Source organism: Trachypithecus francoisi, unplaced genomic scaffold (assembly GCF_009764315.1).
Source record: "Trachypithecus francoisi isolate TF-2019V2 unplaced genomic scaffold, Tfra_2.0 Lachesis_group14, whole genome shotgun sequence".
NCBI lineage: Eukaryota > Metazoa > Chordata > Mammalia > Primates > Cercopithecidae > Trachypithecus > Trachypithecus francoisi.
This window is the reverse complement of record NW_022681459.1, coordinates 61,499,772-61,522,628: the sequence shown is the minus strand read 5'-3', so window position 1 is coordinate 61,522,628 and position 22,857 is coordinate 61,499,772. Positions and strand designations below refer to the sequence as shown.

Sequence of the window (22,857 nt, the reverse complement as noted above, 5' to 3'; positions counted from 1 at the left end):
ACAAGCGTGTGTCACCACGCCCAGCTAATTTTTGTAGTTTTAGCACAGGGTTTCACCATGTTGGCCAGGCTGGTCTCAAACTCCTGACCTGAGGTGATCTGTGCACCTCAGCCTCCCAAAGTGCTGGAATTACAGGCATAAATCACTACACCTGGCAAGACATTTATTTTGCTTTTGTTTCATCCCACAAGGCAATCACTGAAAATGTGTAAGCTAGGAAGTCCTAAAAGATTACTCTGACTAAGGCTATACGATAGAATATGTTTCCTAATGACAGAGGCTTGTTTACCATTTAATCCCTAATCTTAGCATAGTTTATAATACGTTGATATTAATGAATATATATGCTAAATTAATGAATTTATGGAAGGAATGGGGTGAGGGAAGCAGAGAAATTAGAAATAAATTCTAATAATCCAGGTAGGAAATGTTGGACTTAAAATGATCACTTTAACTTATAGCTATCTATTTTACAAGAAATGTTAAGATTATAAGAAACTTTCAAGAAACATGAAATAAAGTAAGGATCTATAACATTATAAACATGAAGATCCTGGTACAAATCAGGGAATGCAATAATTCTGTATCTACTCACCATTCTTCCGCTCACTAAGTGGAGGCAAATTGGGATTCCTGCCAGGGTGGAGGCCTAGCGTCAGCTCGGGCTGCAAGGAGAGCTCCTGCAGTTCATTGGCAACAGCTTCGCTCTGGGGACTGGGTGCCGCAGATAGGGACACGAGCACTGGTTCATCATCATTTTCGCCGGCCCCTCCTCCGTCCAGTCCATTCACAGCAATGACGGAAGGGGGCAGGCACACCACACTGGAGAAATCCACTTTGGCTTTCGTGATGGCAATCTGGAAATGGAAGAAAAAATCGAAAGTTTAGACGGTACCATGATAATATGGTTTGGTGGTGTCCTTACCCAAATCTCATCTTGAATTGTAGTTCCCACAATTCCCACGTCATGGGAGGGACTTGGTGGCAGGTAACTGAATCATGGGGGCAGTTACCTCCATGCTCTTCTCATGAGTTCTCACAAGATCTCATGGTTTTATAAGGGGCTTTTCCTCTTTTGCTCAGCACTTCTCCTTCCTGCCACCATGTGAAGAAGGACATGTTTGCTTCTCCTTCCACCATGACTGTAAGTTTCCTGAGGCCTCCCCAGCCCTGTGGAACTGTGAATCAATTAAACCTCTTTCCTTTATAAACTACCCAGTCTCGGGCAGTTCTTTATAGCAATGTGAGAACAGACTAATATAGTAAATTGATACTGATAGAGTGGGATGCTGCTATAAGGATACCCGAAAATGTGGAAGCAACTTTGAAACTGGGTAACAGGCAGAGGTTGGAACAGTTTAGAGGGCTTGGAAGAAGACAGGAAAATGTGGGAAAGTTTGAAACTTCCTAGAGACTTGTTGAATGCCTTTGACCAAAATGCTGATAGTGATATGGACAATGAAGGTTATGAAATGCAATCCCCAATGTTAGAGGTAGGGCCTGATGGGAGATATTTGAGTCATGGTGGAGAGTTCATACCTCTCATAAGAAAAATAAGAAATTCAACTGTAACAGCAACAACTCTGTATGCAGTAGACGGGCCACGCAAAAGTATTAACACAAAACAAGAATTCTAACAGTTGTTAACTGAACAGAGAGAGAAGCAAATGAAAGATACATAAAGACAATCTAGGAAACCACAACAGACATGTCTTGGGGGAAATTTGGATGACACAAGGAAGACTGCATGAAACATACAGAAACACTAAAAATAATGTTAGGAAGTCAAGGACAGGAAACATCAAGCCTCATACCACTAAAATACTACAGCTAAACAGATGCGCTAGACTCATGGTTTCATGTAAAAAGTTCTTTTTTTTTTTTTTTTTTTTTTTGAGGCGGAGTCTCGCTCTGTCGCCCGGACTGGAGTGCAGTGGCCGGATCTCAGCTCACTGCAAGCTCCGCCTCCCGGTTTACGCCATTCTCCTGCCTCAGCCTCCCGAGTAGCTGGGACTACAGGCGCCCGCCACCTCGCCCGGCTAGTTTTTTGTATTTTTAGTAGAGACGGGGTTTCACTGTGTTAGCCAGGATGGTCTCGATCTCCTGACCTCGTGATCCGCCCGTCTCGGCCTCCCAAAGTGCTGGGATTACAAAAAGTTCTTAACTTAGCAAAACCCCACTATTTCAGACTTAACTGATATTTGTGATACTATAACTTGGTGTGAGATTAAGTAAAATCTTATTCTACTTGGCAGGGGCACGGTAATATAAAAGAGTGCCAGGTGGCCAGGTGCAGTGGCTCACTCCTATAATCCTAGCACTCTGGGAGGCTGAGGTAGGAGGACTGCTAGAGCCCAGGAGTTCCAGATCAGTCTGGGCAACATAGTAAGACCCTGTCTCTTTTAAAAAATTTTTTTTTAAGTTTTTAAAAATTTTAAAAAGGAAAAAAAGTGTAAAAGGTGAGTTTATTGTCTAAGAGCTCCCAAGGCAGGAGGAAAGGTGAATTTAATGTTACATATGTTTTTTATCACAATTATTTTTAGATGTCTTGGCAAAAAAAAAAAAAAAAAAAAATTCACTAAGTAAACTTACATTACTGAGCTTGAAAGAATAAAACCACATATTTAATTGTTTTATTTATTTATTTATTTTGAGACAAGGTTTCACTCCCGTCACCCAGGCTGGAGTGCAGCGGTGAGTTCTTGGCTCACTGCAACCTCCACCTCCCGGCCTCAAGCAATCCTCCTGCCTCAGTCTCCCGAGTAACTGGGAATACAGGCGTGCGCCACCAGACCCGGCTAATTTTTGTATTTTTAGTAGAGATGGGGTTTTGCCATGTTGCCCAGGCTGGTTTTAAACTCCTGGACTCAAGTGAGCCACCTGCCTTGGACTCACAAAGTGCTAGGCGTGAGAGCTCACCGAGTCCAGAGTCCAGCCTTTTCCTTTTCCTTGTTTTTTGTTTTTGTTTTTGTTTTTGTTTTAAGGGACAGGGTCTCGCTCTGTTGCCCAGACTAGGGTGCAGTGGCATGACCACAGCTCATTGCAACCTTTAATTCCTGGGCTCAAGTGATCCTCCCACATCAGCCCCACAAGTAGCTAGGACTACAGACACACCACCATGCCCAACTTTTTTTTATTTTTCTTGCAGGGGGTTGGGGAGATACGAGGTTTTGCTATGTTGCCCAGGCTGGTCTCAAACTCGTGACCTCAGGTGATCACCCAACCCCCCCCCGGCCTCCCAAAATGCTAGGATTACAAGCGTGAGCCACCGTACCCAGCCAAGAAAGTTTGTGGTTTTTTGGTTTTTTTTTTTTTTTTTTTGAGACGGAGTTTCGCTCTGTCGCCCAGGCTGGAGTGCAGTGGCACTATCGCGGCTCGCTGCAACCTCCACCTCCCAGGTTCACACCATTCTCCTGCCTCAGCTTCCCAAGTAGCTGGGACTACAGGCGCCCGCAACCACACCCAGTTAATTTTTTTTTTTCTGTATTTTTAGTAGAGACGGGGCTTCACCATGTTGGCCAGGATGGTCTTGATCTCCTGACCTCATGATCCACCCACCTCGGCCTCCCAAAGTGCTGGGATTACAGGTGTGAGCCACCGCGCCCGGCCAGAAAGTTTTAAAAATAATGTTTCACCCAGGCGCAATGGCTCACACCTGTAATCCCCAGCAGTTTGGGAGGCCAAGGTGGGCAGATCGCTAGAGCCCAGGAGTTCAAGACAATCCTGGGCAACATGGCAAAACCCCGTCTCTACAAAACACACGAAAATTAGTGGGGCATGGTAGTGTGAGTCTGCAGTCTCAGCTACTCCCAAGGCTGAGGTTGAGGATGCAGTGAGCTGTGGTCATGCCACTGCACTCCAGCTTGGGCAACAGAGCGAGATCCAAACCAGGGCGGGGCGGGGAGTGGAGATGTTTCTTAGAACACATACTTTTTTTTCTTTCATACAACATGTTACACTGCCCTCCAACCTAGAGTGCAATGGAATGATCATAGCTCACTGCAGCCTTAAACTCGTGGGCTCAAGTGATCCTTCCAGGTAGCTAGGACTACAGGCGTGTGCCATCACACCTGACTATTTTTTAACATTTTTGTAGAGATGGGATCTCACTATGTTGCCCAAGCTGGTCTCGAACTCACGGCCTCAAGTGATCGCCCTACACTGGCCTCGCAAAACTCTGGGATTACAAGCATGAGCTACCTTGCCCGACAGAACACATACATTTTTAATAGTTTAAAGAAAGGACTGTTTGATACTATATTATGATGCAAAAAGAAAAGAAAGAAAATAGGAATATCAAATTCTATAGACCTGAACCCCATGATTGTGCCTACCACTACCCAGAACAAAAGAAATAAGCAATTTGAAAAACTGCTTTAGCAAGTGTTCGATTCAGAATACTTTTGTAATTAAGTTCCATATTTACAAAATTATTAAGGGCTTAAAGAGATCACTTAAAATTTACACATATATCTACACACAGACATACGCACACACACTTTACCAAATATTTTTATTGGATAAATTATATAGTGTTATTTGTTAATTTAGGGATTTCAAAAGTTTCAGGATATAACCTTTAAAATACCAATATTAAACTATACTATATAACAATAAAATCCTTCCATCAAGGTCATGAGGCAGTGAGTGGGGAAGAATACATAAAACAAGAGGGGCAGAATGTTGATAATGTTGAAGCTGGTTATTAGGTATTTAGAAATTCATTATGCTATTATCTCTGTACTTGTACATGTTTGATAACATTCTCCTAATGTGTTTAAAAAAATAAGATTCTTCCACAGAACGATGGGAAGACTGAGAGAGACATAGCAAGGTTTCCTTAACCTTGAGATTAGGAAATAGACCAGAAGTCATATATAAGCACTGACAAAAGACTAATTTGGCATAAAATATACACACTGGATTTATTTTTCTAACAAACACACTACTCTCTATTCATTTTGAAAGAGCCCACAGGATAAAATCTCATAAACTATGATAATCTAGAGACAAGACCCAAAAATGTTGAGGTATGGCCATCGTAATTAAGTCCCATTTAACAATTCCTGAATACTCCTATAATTTTATTTACTGTAAAACTTGCATCATTTTTTAGAGTTGTAATTTATAACTCTACTGAGTCTAAGATCAAACCTTTTTTATCAAAGGATCAGTAACTCCCGTTTCTGGGCTGCTGATTCACATATGATCAATAGCAGCCAGAACAAAAACAACATGGGGGCAGGGTCATCTCCCACAACCCATCTGTTTCCTTCTTTTGCTGGTCTGATTATGCCTCATCTTTTCTCCGCCCTACTTGCTTTAGGGCTGCATGCCTTCTGCCTGTACAGAACAACATATGTACCTAGGAGCTGCAGCATGAAATGTGTTAGAAGAATGGAAGAACGTAGACAGCTACTGACAACCCTAAAACGTAAGCACTTTATCATGACCCATGACAAAATGGTATGGTTCTTCTGAAAAAATTTTTTAAATAATTGGTATAAAAATTGTTTTCAACCAATTAATGAACTTTCTTTAGCTGGACATATTTTTACTTTAATTCTCACTGATTTATTTTCAGTGTAGTAAACCTAATCTTGAAAACTCTTACTGTCTAAGCAGGTATGTAGGGGTGTACGTCCTACAGTAGAAGATGAGGAAAACAGTCAGGCATGGTGATGCATGCCTGTAGTCCCAGCTACTCAGGAGGCTGAGGCAGGAGGACTGCTCGAATCCAGGAGGTAGAGGTTGCAGTGAGTCAAGACTGTCACTGCACTACAGCCTGGATGACAGAGTGAAACTATATCTCAAAAAAAAAAAAAAAAAAAGTTACTGTATAGAAGATGAAGCTTAGTCACCTGCTGAAACTAAGAGATGACACTTAACACTGTATGGATCCAGGTTAACACCATATGGAGCAGGCAGAAGAATCCCTAAGCTAAGCCCTGTCCAAAATTCTCACCCACAAAATTGTGATATGTAACAAATGGCATCAGACTTCTCAACAGCAGAAAAGAAATAAAGAAAGAAAAGAAAAGAAGGGGAAAGAAAAAGGAAGGGAAGGGAAGGGGGAGGGGGAGGGGAAGGGAAGGAGGGGAAGGAAGGGAAGGGAAGGGAAGGGAAGGGGGAGGGGGAGGGGAAGGGAAGGAGGGGAAGGAAGGGAAGGGGGAAGAGGGAGAAGGAAGGGAAGGAAAGGAAGGGGGAAGGAGGGGACGGGGGAAGAGGGGGAAGGAGGGGACGGGGGAAGGGGGAAGTGGGGAAGGGAGGGAGAGAAACATGAGAGTGAATAATAGAAAAAAGAATCTTAAATGGTCGTCTAAAAGTAGTAAGATGCGGGGTAGACTTCTAGGTATCTATAGCATTCTGAACGAATTGGGTAGCCAAGGTGATAAATACCCTTTGGTAACAGCCAATGGTGATAAATAGCCAAAGGCAAAAAATAATTTATGGCCAGTCCATAAATTATTTGGCCTTTGCTCACTTCAGCTCCTCTTGATGGTTCTACAGGGAATCAGTCATTCAACTATTTCCTCTTCCCCCAACAAAAAAGATAACAGTAACAATATAACACTGCCTCTTCAATTACAACAGTACAGGCCCCTTCACTACTTGCTTCATTTCTCACCATTCCCCTTTATTCACACTCTAATCACTGGTACCGGTTATGCAGCTCTTTACTGTGACTGCCAAGAATTGCCTCTTCTTCTCCACCCTACCTCTTCTCTCTATTATCCATCCCCTTCCAATGGGCTAGGCTTCCACAACATCCCAAGATTGCTTTTATCACTGCTTACCTTTACCATTACCATGGATTGATCTCCCAGTAGATGGTAAATTCTTTGAAAGAAACTCCATTCTACTGGTTTTTTGTCTCAAGTACCCAGACACAATGCTTGAAATTTTAAAATAACTTTATAAATATTTGCTAATTTACTATGTATATTAACCTTACAGCAAACACATCATATATACAAAGTCGGCACAGGAACAGAAAAAAAAAGGAAAGAGGGTTCCGTCACAGGTATAAATACATGGAAGATCAGAAAAAGCTTCCAGAGTGGGCCAGGTGTGGTAGCTCACACCTGTAATTCCAGCGCTTTGGGAAGCCAAGCGGGGAGGATCCCTTGAGCCCAGTAGTTCAAGACCAACCTGGTTAACAAATATGCAATACCCACGACATGCCAGGTACTGTCTGGGTATTGAGAATTACAGTAAATAAAACAAAGTTCTTGCCCTCAGGGAGCTTATATTCTTCCAGGAGACATAACTGCATGAACAAAGTCATAGATGTGAGAAAATGTGAAGTATGTTCTAAAAGGGCAATACGGTTTGGCCAATCACATGGTTCAAGTACAAGGAAATTAATATAGCAGTGGAGAAATCACGTGGTTCCAGTACAAGGAAATTAATATGGCGGTTGAGTTAGACTGCATTGGAAAAAAGAAATATGAGTTTGCAGGGGGAGGTTACAAAGCTACTTCATTAGGCAAAGTATAATGTGTTGATATCCTGAATTGGGGTAGTTAAATAGAAAGAAGGGTATGACCATACAATGTACCTGGCACAGAACAGGAACTCAAATCTTTGTCGAGTTAATACTGAATGAATGAGGACAGGATTTATATAAGATAGAATGTGTTTCTGTTTGATTGTTAGGGATGGAGGAGAGACAGATGTCAAAAATTACTGAAGGTTTTAAGCCAGGGCGGTCATGACAACAGTATTCTGCTAACAGAAATACAGAAAAGAGGAGGAACTTTATCTGTGGAGGTAATAAATTTGATTTTGCATGCTGGGTCGAGGGACCAAAGAACAATAATGGCAATGTCATTTGGGTTTCCATTAGGTACATGAGAAGGAAAACATGGGAACAAAGACAGAAAGAGAAATGACAAAGATTACAAGAATAGGAAGAGAATGACAGAAGAAAAGTAGGAAGAGTTTGAGAAAGAGGAAAGAGGTTGAGTTCCAGATATAAAGAAATAATAATACTGCTTTCAAATCTGACTTAGTTGATAATTCATAAATTCCTAGTCTCAGATCACCTACTCTGGATCTTGCACCATCACTGTGACTTCTAAAATCGTCAAATACCACTGAGTATCTAATTGCATATCAGCACTTTCTACTTAAACTATTTTAGAAGAAGCTCAATAATGCTGTAACTTTATTTATTTATTTATTTATTTTATTTTTTCGAGATGGAGCCTTGCACTGTTACCCAGGCTTGAGTGCAGTGCCGCATCTCGGCTCACTGCAACCTCCGCCTCCCGGGTTCAAGCAATTCTCCTGCCTCAGCCTTCCAAGTAGGTGAGACTACAGGCGCATGCTGCCACATCCAGCTAATTTTTTTTATTTTAGTAGACACGGGATTTCACCACATTGCCCAGGCTGGTCTCAAACTCCTGAGTTCAGGCAATCCACCCACCTCGGCCTCCCAAAGTGCCAGGATTACAGATGTGAGCCACCCCGCCTGGCAAAAGTTCTAACTTTATAATGCTGAGGGGCAATCAGCTGTCCTCAAATTTAAAGACACAAGTAAGCTTATGGGCTTATGCATAGGGACATGAAGTAACCAGCTAGAAAAAAACAGAAATTTTAAAAAAGAAAACAGAAAAAAAAGTAAAATATCTATTTTATACCATGGCTCAACCCCTTTTTATTGACTGCTTCTCTATACCATTCCCCACAAGCCCCTACCATGTGTGTTAGGTACACATGTGAACATCTTCCCTTAACTGAACAACATAAATTGCCTTTCAGTCTTACGGAACTCAAGAAGACCTCCTGGGGTAGGCTGGGTGCAGGGGTGCACGCCTGTAATCCCAGCACTTTGGGAGGCCAAGGCGGGTGGACCACTTAAGTCAGGAATTCAAGACCAGCCTGGCCAATATAGTGAAATCCCGTCTCTACTAAAAATACAAAAATTAGCTGGGCGTGGTGGCGCACACCTGTACTCTCAGTTACTCGGGGGGGTGAGATGAGAATTTCACTTGGGCCCAGGAGGCAGAGACTGCAGCGAGCCGAGATTGCACCACTGCATTCCCGTCTGGACAACAGAGCGAGACTCGATTCCCCCTCAAAAAATTAAATAAATAAATAAATAAGACCTTCTGGGGTAGACCTGACTTTCATTAATTCACTTAACAAATGCATAGTGATCAGGCACTGTTGTAGGTACTGGGAATACAACAGACAGAAAATATTTCCACTTCCGTGGGCCTACATTAAGTGGGAGAGACATAAAAATGAAAATAAATATACAATAAAAAGTTTTCAGATAACTATAAGCATTACGTGCCTGGGGGCTAATTTAGATTAAATGACCAAAAAATGTCTCATTGAGGAAGTGATATCTGAATGAGACTTGTAGAGCCAACCCTTATTATAAATGAGGCACTGTATGTGTATGCATTCAATCTTCACAACACTAAGATGTATATTTACCTATATCATCCATAATTTTTTACAGTTGAGGAAACTGAGACACTGAGAGGTTAAATACTTGATCCTGGGCAGTCAAGCTTCAGAATTCATGCCTCTATGACTCTGCCTGAACTTGACAAGAAACAGCCAGTCATGCAGAGGGAATAGCATATGCAAGTTAAAAGGCCATGAGGTAGGAATGAGCTTGGCATCTTGAAGGAACTAAATGACTGGCAGGGCCCAAGAGGAATGGACATAAGTATATTCTATAAACAACTGGATGCCACTGGGAGGTTTTACACAATGGAGAGATATGATCTATCTTTTTAAATAATCATTTTGAGGACTGGGCATGGTGGCTCATGCCTGTAATCCAAGCACTTTGGGAGGCCAAGGCTGGTGGATCACCTGAGGCCAGGAGTTTGAGACCAGCCTGGCCAACATGGTAAAACCCCATCTCTAGTAAAAATACAGTTAGCCAAGCGTGGGGGTGAGTGCCTGCAATCCCAGCTACTAAGGACGCTGAGGCAGGAGAATCACTTGAACCCAGGAGGCGGAGATTGCAGTGAGCCGAGATCACGCTACTGCACTCCAGCTGGGGCAACAGAGCAAGACTTCGTCTCAAAAAATAAATAAATAATCATTTTGGCAGGTGTGTAGAGAAAGAATGACAAGGGAGCTGTTCACCTTAGCCTGCCACCTGACTCTCAGTTTGGTATAATTTACCATTCTGCCTGGCCCCCTAATAAAAATGTAATAATGGCCGGGCGCGGTGGCTCAAGCCTGTAATCCCAGCACTTTGGGAGGCCGAGACGGGCGGATCACGAGGTCAGGAGATCGAGACCATCCTGGCGAACACGGTGAAACCCCGTCTCTACTAAAAATACAAAAAACTAGCCGGGCGAGGTGGCGGGCGCCTGTAGTCCCAGCTACTCGGGAGGCTGAGGCAGGAGAATGGCGTGAACCCGGGAGGCGGAGCTTGCAGTGAGCTGAGACCCGGCCACTGCACTCCAGCCTGGGCGGCAGAGCGAGACTCCGTCTCAAAAAAAAAAAAAAAAAAATGTAATAATGTTGTTTTGACCTGTGTCTCAATGTATCACTGAGTTCGGTGATGCGACCTTGAGTAAGTCACTCTGAATAAACATTTGTTATTATTATCTGTCCTATTACCATGAAGGGTCTTATAAGAAGGTACACTGAAAAGCAGAGGGATTAACTTCAAGGTAATATTTTCTTGCAAACATTTAACAGAAATTTGACAATTTGCCTTAAACTCCTCCCCCACCTCCAAAAAGGCTGCTTGAAAATTAAAGCACTATTTTGACAAGATGACTTCATTACATTCCTTGAACTTTACTCACGCCCACAAACACTACAGGTATGCTTTCCTTATGATTCTCAATCCTTTTTCTATGGTGTTCAAACGTGTTCCAATTTTTAAAGGTGGAGTTCTATTTGTCTTCTAGAGAGTTCTTCTCTAAGAGGCTGAGTGATGGATATTTAAAAGTCCACATGCTATGTATAAGACACCTGGATAAATTTAAATATGATCAACTGCACATATTTTGTGTATTCACCTACAAAATTATGTAATCTGTTATGAGACAATTTTCAAGTTAGGAATTCTTCAGTCAATTCTACTCTTTTTTTTTTTTTGAGGCAGTGTCTCGCTCTGTCGCCCGGACTGGAGTGCAGTGGCCGGATCTCAGCTCACTGCAAGCTCCGCCTCCCGGGTTCACGCCATTCTCCTGCCTCAGCCTCCCGAGTAGCTGGGACTACAGGCGCCCGCCACCTCGCCCGGCTAGTTTTTTGTATTTTTAGTAGAGACGGGGTTTCACCGTGTTAGCCAGGATGGTCTCGATCTCCTGACCTCGTGATCCGCCCGTCTCGGCCTCCCAAAGTGCTGGGATTACAGGCTTGAGCCACCGCGCCCGGCCCAGTCAATTCTACTCTTACACCAAAACTCCATGCAGCAATCAGCCTAGGCAACCTGAAATGTTGCCAGGCCACAGAAAACCTGCCACAGTAAGAAAATCTGCCACACAGAAAATCTACAATAATAATTCTGTTCAGGTATGAATCATATAAAAAAGACTATTTTTGAAAATATTAACTTTGGAATGAAAAACTTGTTGAGACAAATCTCACCTAGCACAAAGACAGGCAGTAGTTTGGGGGAAAGGAAGACATTTATAGTATTGTGCTTTGTTTTCACATGACAATGGGGCATTTGAAGAAAAGCCCTATTTTCCAGTGCCAGAAGCCTCATATCCTTAGGTTTCTCAATGACATCCTCTCTGGATAGATCAAGAATATGCTCCTACTTTATAAAAGGAACCATGAATATTTTCCTAAATTCTTGAGCAAATATTTTTAAAATACTGCAAAATATCTTGCCATAAAAAAAGAACCTGTCACAGTAACAGTATCCAAATACAACAACACACACTCAGAGGAAAGTGTATATTCAAGGTTGAAGTGTGCCTGTGGGTCAAGAAAAGGTCAAGCCTAAAGCTTCTAAGCAGCTACCGGAGCCACAATGAGGAACTCTCAAGACAATGCACACACTGATGACAGCACTGCAGCACCAGTGAAAACAGGCCATCAACAGCATGTTCATGAATTATTCTTCCAATTACACTTTAATTATAAAAACTAGCTTATTAATTAAACTAATCTACTCTGGTAAGATCAGTTACCATACAAAAGCAATGGCTCTTCAAGTTACCTTCATGGAATATGGTATAGAGTTTGTGTTAAAAATGCATTTTCACTTACTGTGGTTATTAAAGACTTTGATCAGGGCAGAACCTCTGGAAATACAACGAACCCTGACAATTTAAATAAAAACAGCTCTTCAGTCATGGCTCATTATTCTTCCTTTCACAGCCTCTTGCTTCAAACAGTATTGCTCTTAACCAATTAATATTCTGTAAAAGGTGCTGAGAATTTTTGATGGAATAAAATACAACAGATATTTTAACACCATTTTAAGCTCAGCACAATTATATTTAAAACTTTAAAACAAAGAAGGAAGACAGAGTACAGGCAAACTCATCCATTTTCCAAACAAAGTAAATAATACAACTAAAGTGTTCTCTACATCACTACAGGAGTTGACACATTACAACTACACCTAAGGGCAATTATTGTAAATTTATAAAGCGCTAAGAAACACAGCAGCACTAGTCAGCAGTCAGTGCTGTACATTTTGAAAGCATCTAATGTAGGCAGCAAGAAAGATGTGGATAGCAAAAAAGAAAAGGTAAATGCACACCAGCATGAAAATCTTCAAATACCTTATGGGTAGCCTATTTAAAATAGAAAGGTTCTAAATTAATCAAGGAGAAAGGAAGAATACCAGTGATCCATATTAAAAGGTAATAATGGATTATATTATCACCTGAAGGTAGTAACTCAGATGTCGCATATAACATGAAAAAAAGAATATAATAGGAAGAGAATTATGAGCCTTTTAAAATATCAGACTACCAATAAGAAGCAGAAAATAAGGTGGGTGCAGTGGTACACCAGTAGTCCCACCAGGGACACTGAGGCAGGAGGATCATGTGAGCTCAGGGGTTTGAGGCTGCAATGAGCTACGATCATGCCACTAACTCTCCAGCCTGAGACCCTGTCTCTGAAAAAAGAAGACAGCAGAGAGTAGCCACTGAGCTGAGAACTGCACCATGGCAGAAGACATCAAGACCAAAATCAAGAACTACAGGACTGCTCCTTTTGACAGCAGCTTCCCCAACCAGAACCAGACCAGGAATGGCGGGGAGAAATACCTGGAATTCCACCCCTTCAAGAAGGCAACGACTGCTAAAGGGGATAATGTATGGCCGGTGCAGTGGCTCATGCCTGTAATCCCAGTACTTTGGGAGGCTGAAGCAGGCGGATTACTTAAGGTCAGGAGTTTGAGACCACCCTGGCCAACATGATGAAACCCTGTCTCTACTAAAAATACAAAAATTAGTCGGGCACGATAGCAGCTGCCTGTAATCTCAGCTACTCGGGAGACTGAAGCACTTGAAACTGGGAGACGGAGGTTGCTGTGAGCTGAGATCGCACCACTGCAGTCCAGCCTGGGTGACAGGGCAAGACTCCATCATTCATACATATATACATACATACAAACAAGGGAGTGATGTCTCTGTTTGTGAATGGCACCAGCATGTGTACAAGTCTCTCTGCCCTATATCCTGGGTCTCAGCCTGGGATGACCATGGGCAGAAGGCACATTTCTTGGGAAGATCTGAACTGGCTCCACCCCACCTCTGTCCTTCTCCCAGGATGGTAAAGAAGAACCTGGGTATATGGTAATCCCTACCCTGGGACCCTGAATCAAGTCTTAAATAAAAATTCACTGGAAAAGTGAGAGGGGCGGGGAAGAAAACAGCAGCAGCAGGGAGTAAAAGAACCTCACTTAGTGACAGGCCTAGGAGGTTGTTGCCCAATATCCTCTCTCATTCCTTCTTCCCAGTGAAAAAATACGTAAGTTTTAGCTAAATGCATATCAGAGGGAAGACTATGTTTTCCAGCCTCCCTTGCAGCTAGGTGGGGGTCTTGTGACTAGTTCAAGACAAAGGACATGAATAAAAGTATTAGGCGTGATTTCTAGGAAATGTCCTTATAAGAATTGGGTACATTATTCTTTAGGCACTTCTCCCTCCTCCTGGCTGGAAATGTATATGAGATGGTTGGAGTACAAGCAGCAAACTTAAGACTATGAGGAAGAGGCCACATGTTGACAATAGCAAGGCAATAAATACAGAAAAAAACTAGTTCTCTGATATTGCAGGGCACCACACCACTCCTAGGCTATTTCTGGACTTCTTTATACAAGACAAAAAAATAGGTTTATATCATTTTTAAAGCCAGCGTTATTTTACTTTTTTTGGTCATAAATCATGGAACATAATCCTAATAAAGAATGCAGAGCCGAGAGTAGTGGCTCAAATCTGTAATCCTAGCATTCTGGGAGGCCGACATGGGTGAACTGCTTGAGCCCAGGAATTTGAAACCAGCCTGGGAAACATAGTGAATTCCCGTCTCTACAAAAAAAAAAAAAAAAGAAAGAAAGAAATTAGCTGAGCATGGTGGTGTGTGCCTGTAGTCCCAGCTACTCAGGAGGCTGAGGCAGGAGGATCACCTGAACCCAGGAAGGTTGAGGTTGCAGTAAGTCTTGATTGTGCCACTGTACAGTCTGGGCGACAGGAGACCCTCTCTCAAAGAAAAGAAAAGAATGAAGTTAGACTCCCTACCTCACACCCATATACAAACATTATCTCAGAATGGATCAAAAATCTAAACGTAAAAGATGAAAATGTAAAACTCTTACAAGAAAATACAGGTATAATCTTCACAACCTTCAATTAGGCAATAGCTTCCTAAATAAAACAAAGCACATGCAACCAAAGGAAAAAGCCAGATAAACAAGAGTCCAGGTATTTCTGTCAAAATTTTTAAGTTTTGTGCATCAAAGGATAATATCAAGAGGCGAAAAAGAAAACCCATAGACGGAAAAAAGTATTTACAAATCATATTAACTGATAAGTGATTAATATCCAGAATATATAAAGAAAGACCTCTTACAATTCAACCACAAAAAGGCAACCCAATTTTAAAATGGACAATGGATTTGAATATACATTTCTCCAAAGACAGTATAAAAATGGACAATATAATCCCAGCACTTTGGGAGGCCGAGGCGAGTGGATCACAAGGTCAGGAGATCGAGACCATCCTAGCTAACATGGTGAAACCCCATCTCTACTAACAATACAAAAAAAAAAAAAAATTAGCCTGGCATGGTGGTGGGCCTCTGTAGTCCCAGCTACTCAGGAGGCTGAAGCAGAAAAATAGCATGAACCCTGGAGGTGGAGCTTGCAGTGAGCCGAGATCACACCACTGCACTCCAGACTGGGAGACAGAGCAAGACTCTGTCAAAAAAAACAAAAAAAAAGAAGGACAATAAGCACATCAAAAGATGCTCAACATCACTAGTCATTAGGACATAACGAAAAAAAAAAAAAAAGAACACAGTGACATAGCACTTCATACCCAGTAGGACTGGTAAAAACAAAAAGTCAGATTATAACAAGTGTTGGCGAAGATGTGGAGAAACTGGAGCTCACACATTATATGATTCCATTCATATAAAGTCTAGAATTAGGACACATACAGAAAAATAAAGTAGATTAGTAATTCTTTGGTTCAGGGGGAACAAGGAGATAGCAGGGTAAAAGTAAAATGGTGCAGGTTCTCTCTGAGGTGATAAAAATGTTTTAAAATAAACTGTGGCAATGGTTGTATGTATCTGTGAATATACTAAAAATCATCAAATTGTACACTTTGCCAGGTGCAGAGGTGCACATCTGTAGTCCCAGGTACTTGAAAGGTTGAGGTCTGAGAATCAAGAGAGCTCGGGAGTTCAAGGCCACAGTGTGCTATAATCATGCCTATGAAGAGCACTGTAATCCAGCCTGGGCAACACAGTGAGACCCTACCTCTTCAAAAAAAAAAAACATCCATATGGAATAACTGTGTAGTCTGTGCATTTTATCTCAATAAAGCTGTTTTTTTAAAAAAAGGAAATGAGTAGTTACACTTGTGTATTACTCCGTTTTCATGCTGCTGATAAAAAGACATACCTGAGACTGGGAAGAAAAGAGGTTTAATGGACTTACAGTTCCACATGGCTGGGGAGACCTCACAATCACAGCAGAAGGCAAGGAGAAGCAAGTCGCGTCTTACATGGATGGCAGCAGGCTAAGAGAGAGCTTGTGCAGGGAAACTCCCATTTCTAAAACCATCAGCTCTCGTGAGACTGATTCATTACCACGAGAATAGTGCAGGAAAGACCCACTGCCCCTGTAATTCAATCACCTCCCACCGGGTTTCTCCCACAACACGTGGGAATTGTAGGAGTTACAATTCAAGATGAGACGTGGGTGGGGACACAGCCAAACCATATCAACTTACTATAACATGGATATGCCCTGAAGGCACTATGCTAACTGAAAGAAGCTAGACACAAAAGACCACATATTGTATTATCCAATTTATATGAAATGTCCAGAATAGGTAAATCCACAGAGATAGAAAGTAGATTAGTGGTTACCTGGTGTTAGGGAGAGAGAGAAAAGGGAGAGGGAAGGAGTACAAAGTTTCTTTTTGGGATGATGAAAATGTTCTGGAATTGGACAGTGGTGGCAGTTGCACAATCTTGTGAAAATATTGGAAATCACTGAATTGTATTTTTGGTTTTTGTTTTGTTTTGCTTTTTGAGACTGAGTCTTGCTCTGTCACCCAGGCTGGAGTGCAGTGGCGCGATCTCAGTTCACTGCAACCTCTGCCTCCCGGGTTCAAGCGATTCTCCTGCCTCAGCCTCCCAAGTAGCTGGTACTACAGATGCATGCCACCACACCTGGCTAATTTTTGTATTTTTAGTAGAGACAGGGTTTTACCATGTTGGCCAGGCTGGTCTCAAACTCCTGACCTTGAGTGATCTGTCTGCCTTAACCTCCCAAAGTGCTGGGATTACAGGCATGAATGACCGCACCTGGCTGAATTATGTACTTCTGAAAGGTGAATTTTATAATATGTGATTTATATCTCAATTTTTAAAAATGACAGCCAGGTATAGAATCCCATGCCTGTAATCCCAGCACTTTGGGAGGCCAAGGCAGGAGAATCACTTGAGCCCAGGAATTCAAGACCAGACTGGGTAACAGAAGCCCTGTGTCTTTAAAAAAAAAAAAAAAAAAAAAAAGATAATCAGTAGAAGATCCAGATGTAATAAATATTTTGGCTGGGTGTGATGGCTCATGCCTGTAATCCAAACTTTGGGAGGCTGAGGTTTGAGGATCACTGGAAGTCAGGAGTTTGAGATCATCCTGGGCAACATACGAAGACTCCATCTCTATTTTATTTAAAAATAATAATATTTTTACTACTGCATCAAGGTTTTGTTGTTTTTTTTAATAGAGATGGGAGTCTCACTATGTTGCCCAGGGTGGTCTCGAATTCATGGGCTCAAACGATCCTCCTGCCTTGGCCTCCCAAAATCCTGGGATTATAGGGATAAGCCACTATGCCAGGTCTCCACATGAAGGACATCCGTAAGTGAAACTATTCTTTTTCTTTTCCTGTGACTGCATGGTGGTAAAAACAAACAAACAATGACCATGATACAGTCCGGTGCTAAGGTGCCAGCAGTCTTACCCATCATTGCTTTTGCATCATCAGTGAAAAAAGTAATAACATTTTAGCATTATCATAAAAACACAGTTAGCCCTCTGTATCCATTGGTTCTGCTTCTGTGTATTCAACCAACCACGGATTGAAAATATTCATGAAAAAAGTGAATGGCTGCATCTATACTGAACACTTACAGACTTTTTTTCTTACCATTATTCCCCAAACAATACAGTATAACAACTACAGCACTACACTGTATTAGTTACTGTTATTATTTTCTTTTTTTTTTTAGATGGAGTCTTGCTCTGTCACAGAGGCTGGAGTGCAGTGGTGTGATCTCGGTTCACTGCAACCTCCACCTCCCGGTTTCAAGCGATTCTTGTGTCTCAGTCTCCTGAGTAGCTGGGAGTACAGGCATGCCCCACCACGCCGGCTAATTTTTGTACTTTTTGGTAGAGATGGGATTTCACTATGTTGTCCAGGCTGGTCTCCAACACCTGGCCTCAAGAGATCCACCCACCTCAGCCTCCCAAAGTGCTGGGATTATAGACCTGAGCCAACACACCTGGCCTATATTAGTTATTATAAGTAATCTAGAGATGATTTGAAGTATATGGGAGGATGTGTGTAAGTTATATGCAAATACTACACCTTTTTATATAAGGGACTTCAGCATCCATGGATTTTGGTTTCCAGAGCGGGGTCCCTGGCACCAATCCTCCATGAAAACTGATGAACAACTATAGTTGTGAACTTGTGACAACCAAAAGTGAATCAGGGACCACCAGTAGTCCATCTGCAGACTCCACTTTGTGAACTCCTGGACCAGACTATAAACTAGAAACAGGAACCCAATTTATATTTACACATGAGGCAGTATTGTGTGTTAGAAAAGTAGCATGGGCTTAGGTTCAAATTCCAGAACTGCCATTTAGGTGATGAGAGCTTAACTCCTCCATGCCTAAGCTTCCTGTAGTATAAAATGAGGATCATATCTACTAACAAAGTTACTATATGGACTAAATGAGATGAAGATCTAAAGTAACCTAAGACTATCTGAAATTTAACAGCTGTTCAATAAATGTTAACTCCTTTCCCTGTTTTGTTCTCAACCAGCTCGTTCAGTCCCTTGCACACAGAAGATGCTCAACTACTCAGTAAATATTCGTAGAATTTAATTAGTACCTCACGGAGATCTATATAAGTCAAAGTTCTAAGATAAAATATAAATGCTAGATTTAGATATAAAATATTGAGATATGCTCAGGTGTTTCTCAGAAAAATATTATAGTCAGATTAATTTTAAAATTAGAAAAGGATCTTTTATAAAATGAGTCAAATATTTAAAAACTTATTTGCTTTCCAGGTGAGTAGTAGTACAAAGTGAAATGGTATGTTAAATGACACAATGTTCCACATCTTTGAGTCAAAAAGCTTTCACAACCTGCATATCTCTATAGCTCAACTATTTGAAATTCAGGAGATATAAACAATCCATGGTGACTCTTCTTCAGCCAATATGGTGATGAACAGCACCATTATTTTAGTCAAAGCATCTGATTTTACAAGCCAACATCATCACTTACTACCAGGGTGTATGACCACAGGTTATTAGGTTGATGCAAAAGTAACTGTGGTTTTTTTACTTTCAATAGCAAAACTGCGATTACTTTTGCACCAACCTAATATTTATCCCAATGAGTATAACAACTCTCATGAGTTAACTGTGAGGACTGAGTGACATACTACCTAAGAAGCACTAACAATGCTAAGACAGTAAGAGCTCAACAAACACTAAGCATTTTTTTCTAATTTAAATATACTCAACTGATATTTTTGTAGCATTCTTACATAGCATCTTGGCAACACGTACAGATATAATTTTTTTTTTTTTTTTTTTTTTTGAGATGGAGTCTTGTTCTGTCTCCCAGGCTGGAGTAAGTGGAACGATCTCAGCTCACTACAACCCCTACCCCCTGGGTTCAAGCGATTTCTCCTGCCTCAGCCTCCCAAGTAGCTGGGATTACAGATGCGCGCCACCACACTCAGCTAATTTTTCAAATTTTAGTAGAGATGGGGTTTTGCCATGTTGGCCAGGCTGGTCTCAAACTCCTGACCTCAGGTGATCCACCTGCCTTGGCCTCCCAAAGTGCTGGGATTACAGGCATGAGCCACCACGCCCAGGCTATAGATGTAATTATTTTTAAGTTATTCATCTCAGTATATGGATGTAATTATTTTAAGTTATTCATCTCAGTAACTTTTAGGTGAATGCTGATAATAACTTAGTAACTTTTAGGTGAATGCTGATAATCCTAGCATCTCCCTAAATCGTTCAATTTATACCATAAATTTACTTTTCCCACCTTTTAAAGGGATAATGCAAGGGATTCTAACTCATGGCATAAGTCTGGAATTTCTTAGATTACCCCTTTAGGAAGCGAAATTATGTTTCCAAGTTCAGACTTTGGCTTAAATTTCAAATTGTCCCAAAAATGGACTAGGGAAAATACACAAACTTTCTACAACAACAGATCTCTATCTTCAATATGTTAAGTGTATCTTTAAAAATACAAAATAGCTACTAGGAAAAACCTACAACATAATGTATAACTAAAGTAGTTTGTTTTCTGTCACCACTAAAATCATAATGAGGCCAGGCGTGGTGGCTCATGCCTGTAATCCCAACACTTTGAAAGGCCAAGGCAGAATGATGACCTGAGTCCAGGACTTCATAACCAGCCTGAACAACACAGTGAGACACCCAGCTCCACAAAATTTTAAAAATTAACTGGAGGCAAGGTGCGGTGGCTCATGCCTGTAATCCCAGCACTCTGCACTTTGTGAGGCTGAGACGGGAGGATAGCTTGAGCCCAGGAGTTTGCGACCAGCCTGGGCAACATGGTGAGATCCCATCTGCACAAAAAAAATTTTTTTTTTTTTGAGAAGGAGTCTCGCTCTGTCACCCAGGCTGGAGTGCAGCGGCGCGATCTCGGCTCACTGCAAGCTTCGCCTCCCAGGTTCACGCCATTCTCCTGGCTCAGCCTCCGGAGTAGCTGGGACTACAGGTGCCCGCCACCACGCCCGGCTAATTTTTTTAGTAGAGACGGGGTTTCACCGTGTTCGCCAGGATGGTCTCGATCTCCTGACCTCGTGATCCGCCCGTCTCAGCCTCCCAAAGTGCTGGGATTACAGGCTTGAGCCACCGCGCCCGGCCCTGCCAAAAAAATTTAAAAATTAGTCAGGCATTGTGGTGAGCACCTGTGGTCCCAGTTACTTGGGTTGCTGAGGTGGAAAGATCACTTGAGCCTGGGAGGTCGAGGCTGCAGTGAGCCATGATAGTGACACTGCACTCCTGCACTCCTGCCTGGGTAACAAAGTGAGACCATTGTCTTAAAAAAAAAAAAAAAAAGACTATAATGAGATTGAACAGAAAACTACAGCTCAGAAGCCCAAACATTCCTGATATGAGTGTATTTCCAACTTGAAGGGCTCCATTTTGGAATGAGAGAAAGCACACCTTTAAAGGATGTTATGTACATAAGAGGCAGTAACCATTTTACTTGATAATGATTAAATGTAACAAAATAAACCACCATTTTGGCTACAAACATGGCATGTTTATGTGACCACTTCTAAACGTCTCTGGGGCATTACCCCTCTCTGACATGCCTTCAAAAGGTAGGTACAAAAGGAAAGGGCAGACACAGAGAAAAACATCCCTATATTTGATCTTTTTTTTTTTTTTTTTAAGATGGAGTTTCGCTTTTATTGCCCAGGCTGGAGTGCAATGGCGCAATCTCGGCTCACTGCAATCTCTGCCTCCCAGGTTCAAGCAATTCGCCTGCCTCAGCCTCCCGAGTAGCTGGGATTACAGGCATGCACCACCATTTACGGCTAATTTTGTATTTTTAGTAGAGATGGGGTTTCTCCACGTTGGTCAGGCTGGTCTCGAACTCCTGACCTCACATGATTCGCCCACCTCAGCCTCCCAAAGTGCTGGAATTACAGGCATGAACCACCACGCCCAGCCTACATCTTATCATTTTAAACCACTGCCTGGTAAAACTTCTTAGAGTTCATGATCTTTCTTTTTCCCCCGAGATAGTCTTGCTCCATCACCCAGACTGGAGGGCAGTGGTGTGATCTTGGCTCACTGCAACCTCCACCTCCCGGGTTCAAGCAATTCTCCTGCCTCAGCCTCCCAAATAGCTGGGATTACAGGCGCGCATCACCATGCCTGGCTAATTTTTGTATTTTTAGTGGAGATGGAGTTTCACCACATTGGCCAGGCTGGTCTCAAACTCCTGACCTCGAGTGATCCACCCACCTCGGCCTCCCAGAGTGCTGGGATTACAGGTGTGAGCCTCCAGGCCCAGCCAAAATTCATGATCTTTTCAGTAACACTACTTACTCCCAGGCACATACTGCAGTTCAAAAAAACACTGCTCTGGAAGAAAGTCTAACTTGAAAACTCAATCTAAAATGTAAAAAAACTCAGTAACTTCTTGGAGGAAAAAAGAAAATGAAATCAGGAAGGGAACATTATACTAAACAGAAGAGATGGTATGTAACATCCTTTCCTCTAAGAATGACAGAAGGGCCAGGCACGGTGGCTCATACCTATAATCCCATTGACTCAGGAGGCCAAGGCAGGAGAATCACTTGAGGCCAGGAGTTCGAGACCAGTGTGGGTAATGTAGTGAGACCCCACTCCATTCTCAAATTTTTTTTTTAGAAAACTAGCCAGTTCGGGCCGGGCACTGTGAGTCACACCTGTAATCCTAACACTTTGGGAGGCCGAGGCGAACGGATTGCTTGCATCCAGGAGTTCGAGACAACACTGGCAACGTGGTGAAACACCAGCTCTACAAAAAAAAATGCAAGAATTAGTTGGGTGTGGTGGCACACAGCTGTGGTCCCAGCCATTAGAGGCTGAGATGGGAAGATCACTTGAGCCCAGGAGATCAAGGCTGCAGTGAGCCAAGATTGTGCCATGGAACTTCAGTCTGGGTGACAGAGAGAGACCCTGTCTCAAAAAACTAAAATAATAAAAAATAAAATAAATAAAAAGTAGCCAAGCGTGGTGGTGCATGCCCATAATCCCAGCTACTTGGGAGGCTGGAGTGGAATGACAGTTTGAGCCCAGGAGCTCAAGACTGCAGTGAGCTGTGATCATGCCACTGCATTCCGGCATGGGTAACAGAGTGAGACTCCAACTCT

At 42.2% G+C, this 22,857-nt stretch overlaps 1 protein-coding gene across 3 annotated transcripts in view; it reads right to left on the bottom strand.

The window, feature by feature from the left end:
- The window catches only part of MRTFA (myocardin related transcription factor A), a 215,522-nt gene that overhangs the window by 138,113 nt on the left and 54,552 nt on the right, over window positions 1–22,857 (bottom strand). For all 3 annotated transcript variants that reach the window (XM_033233849.1, XM_033233850.1, XM_033233852.1), the window contains one exon: window positions 596–857. The gene's annotated coding sequence lies outside the window, so the exon portion shown is untranslated. The remainder of the gene's footprint in view (window positions 1–595; window positions 858–22,857) is intronic.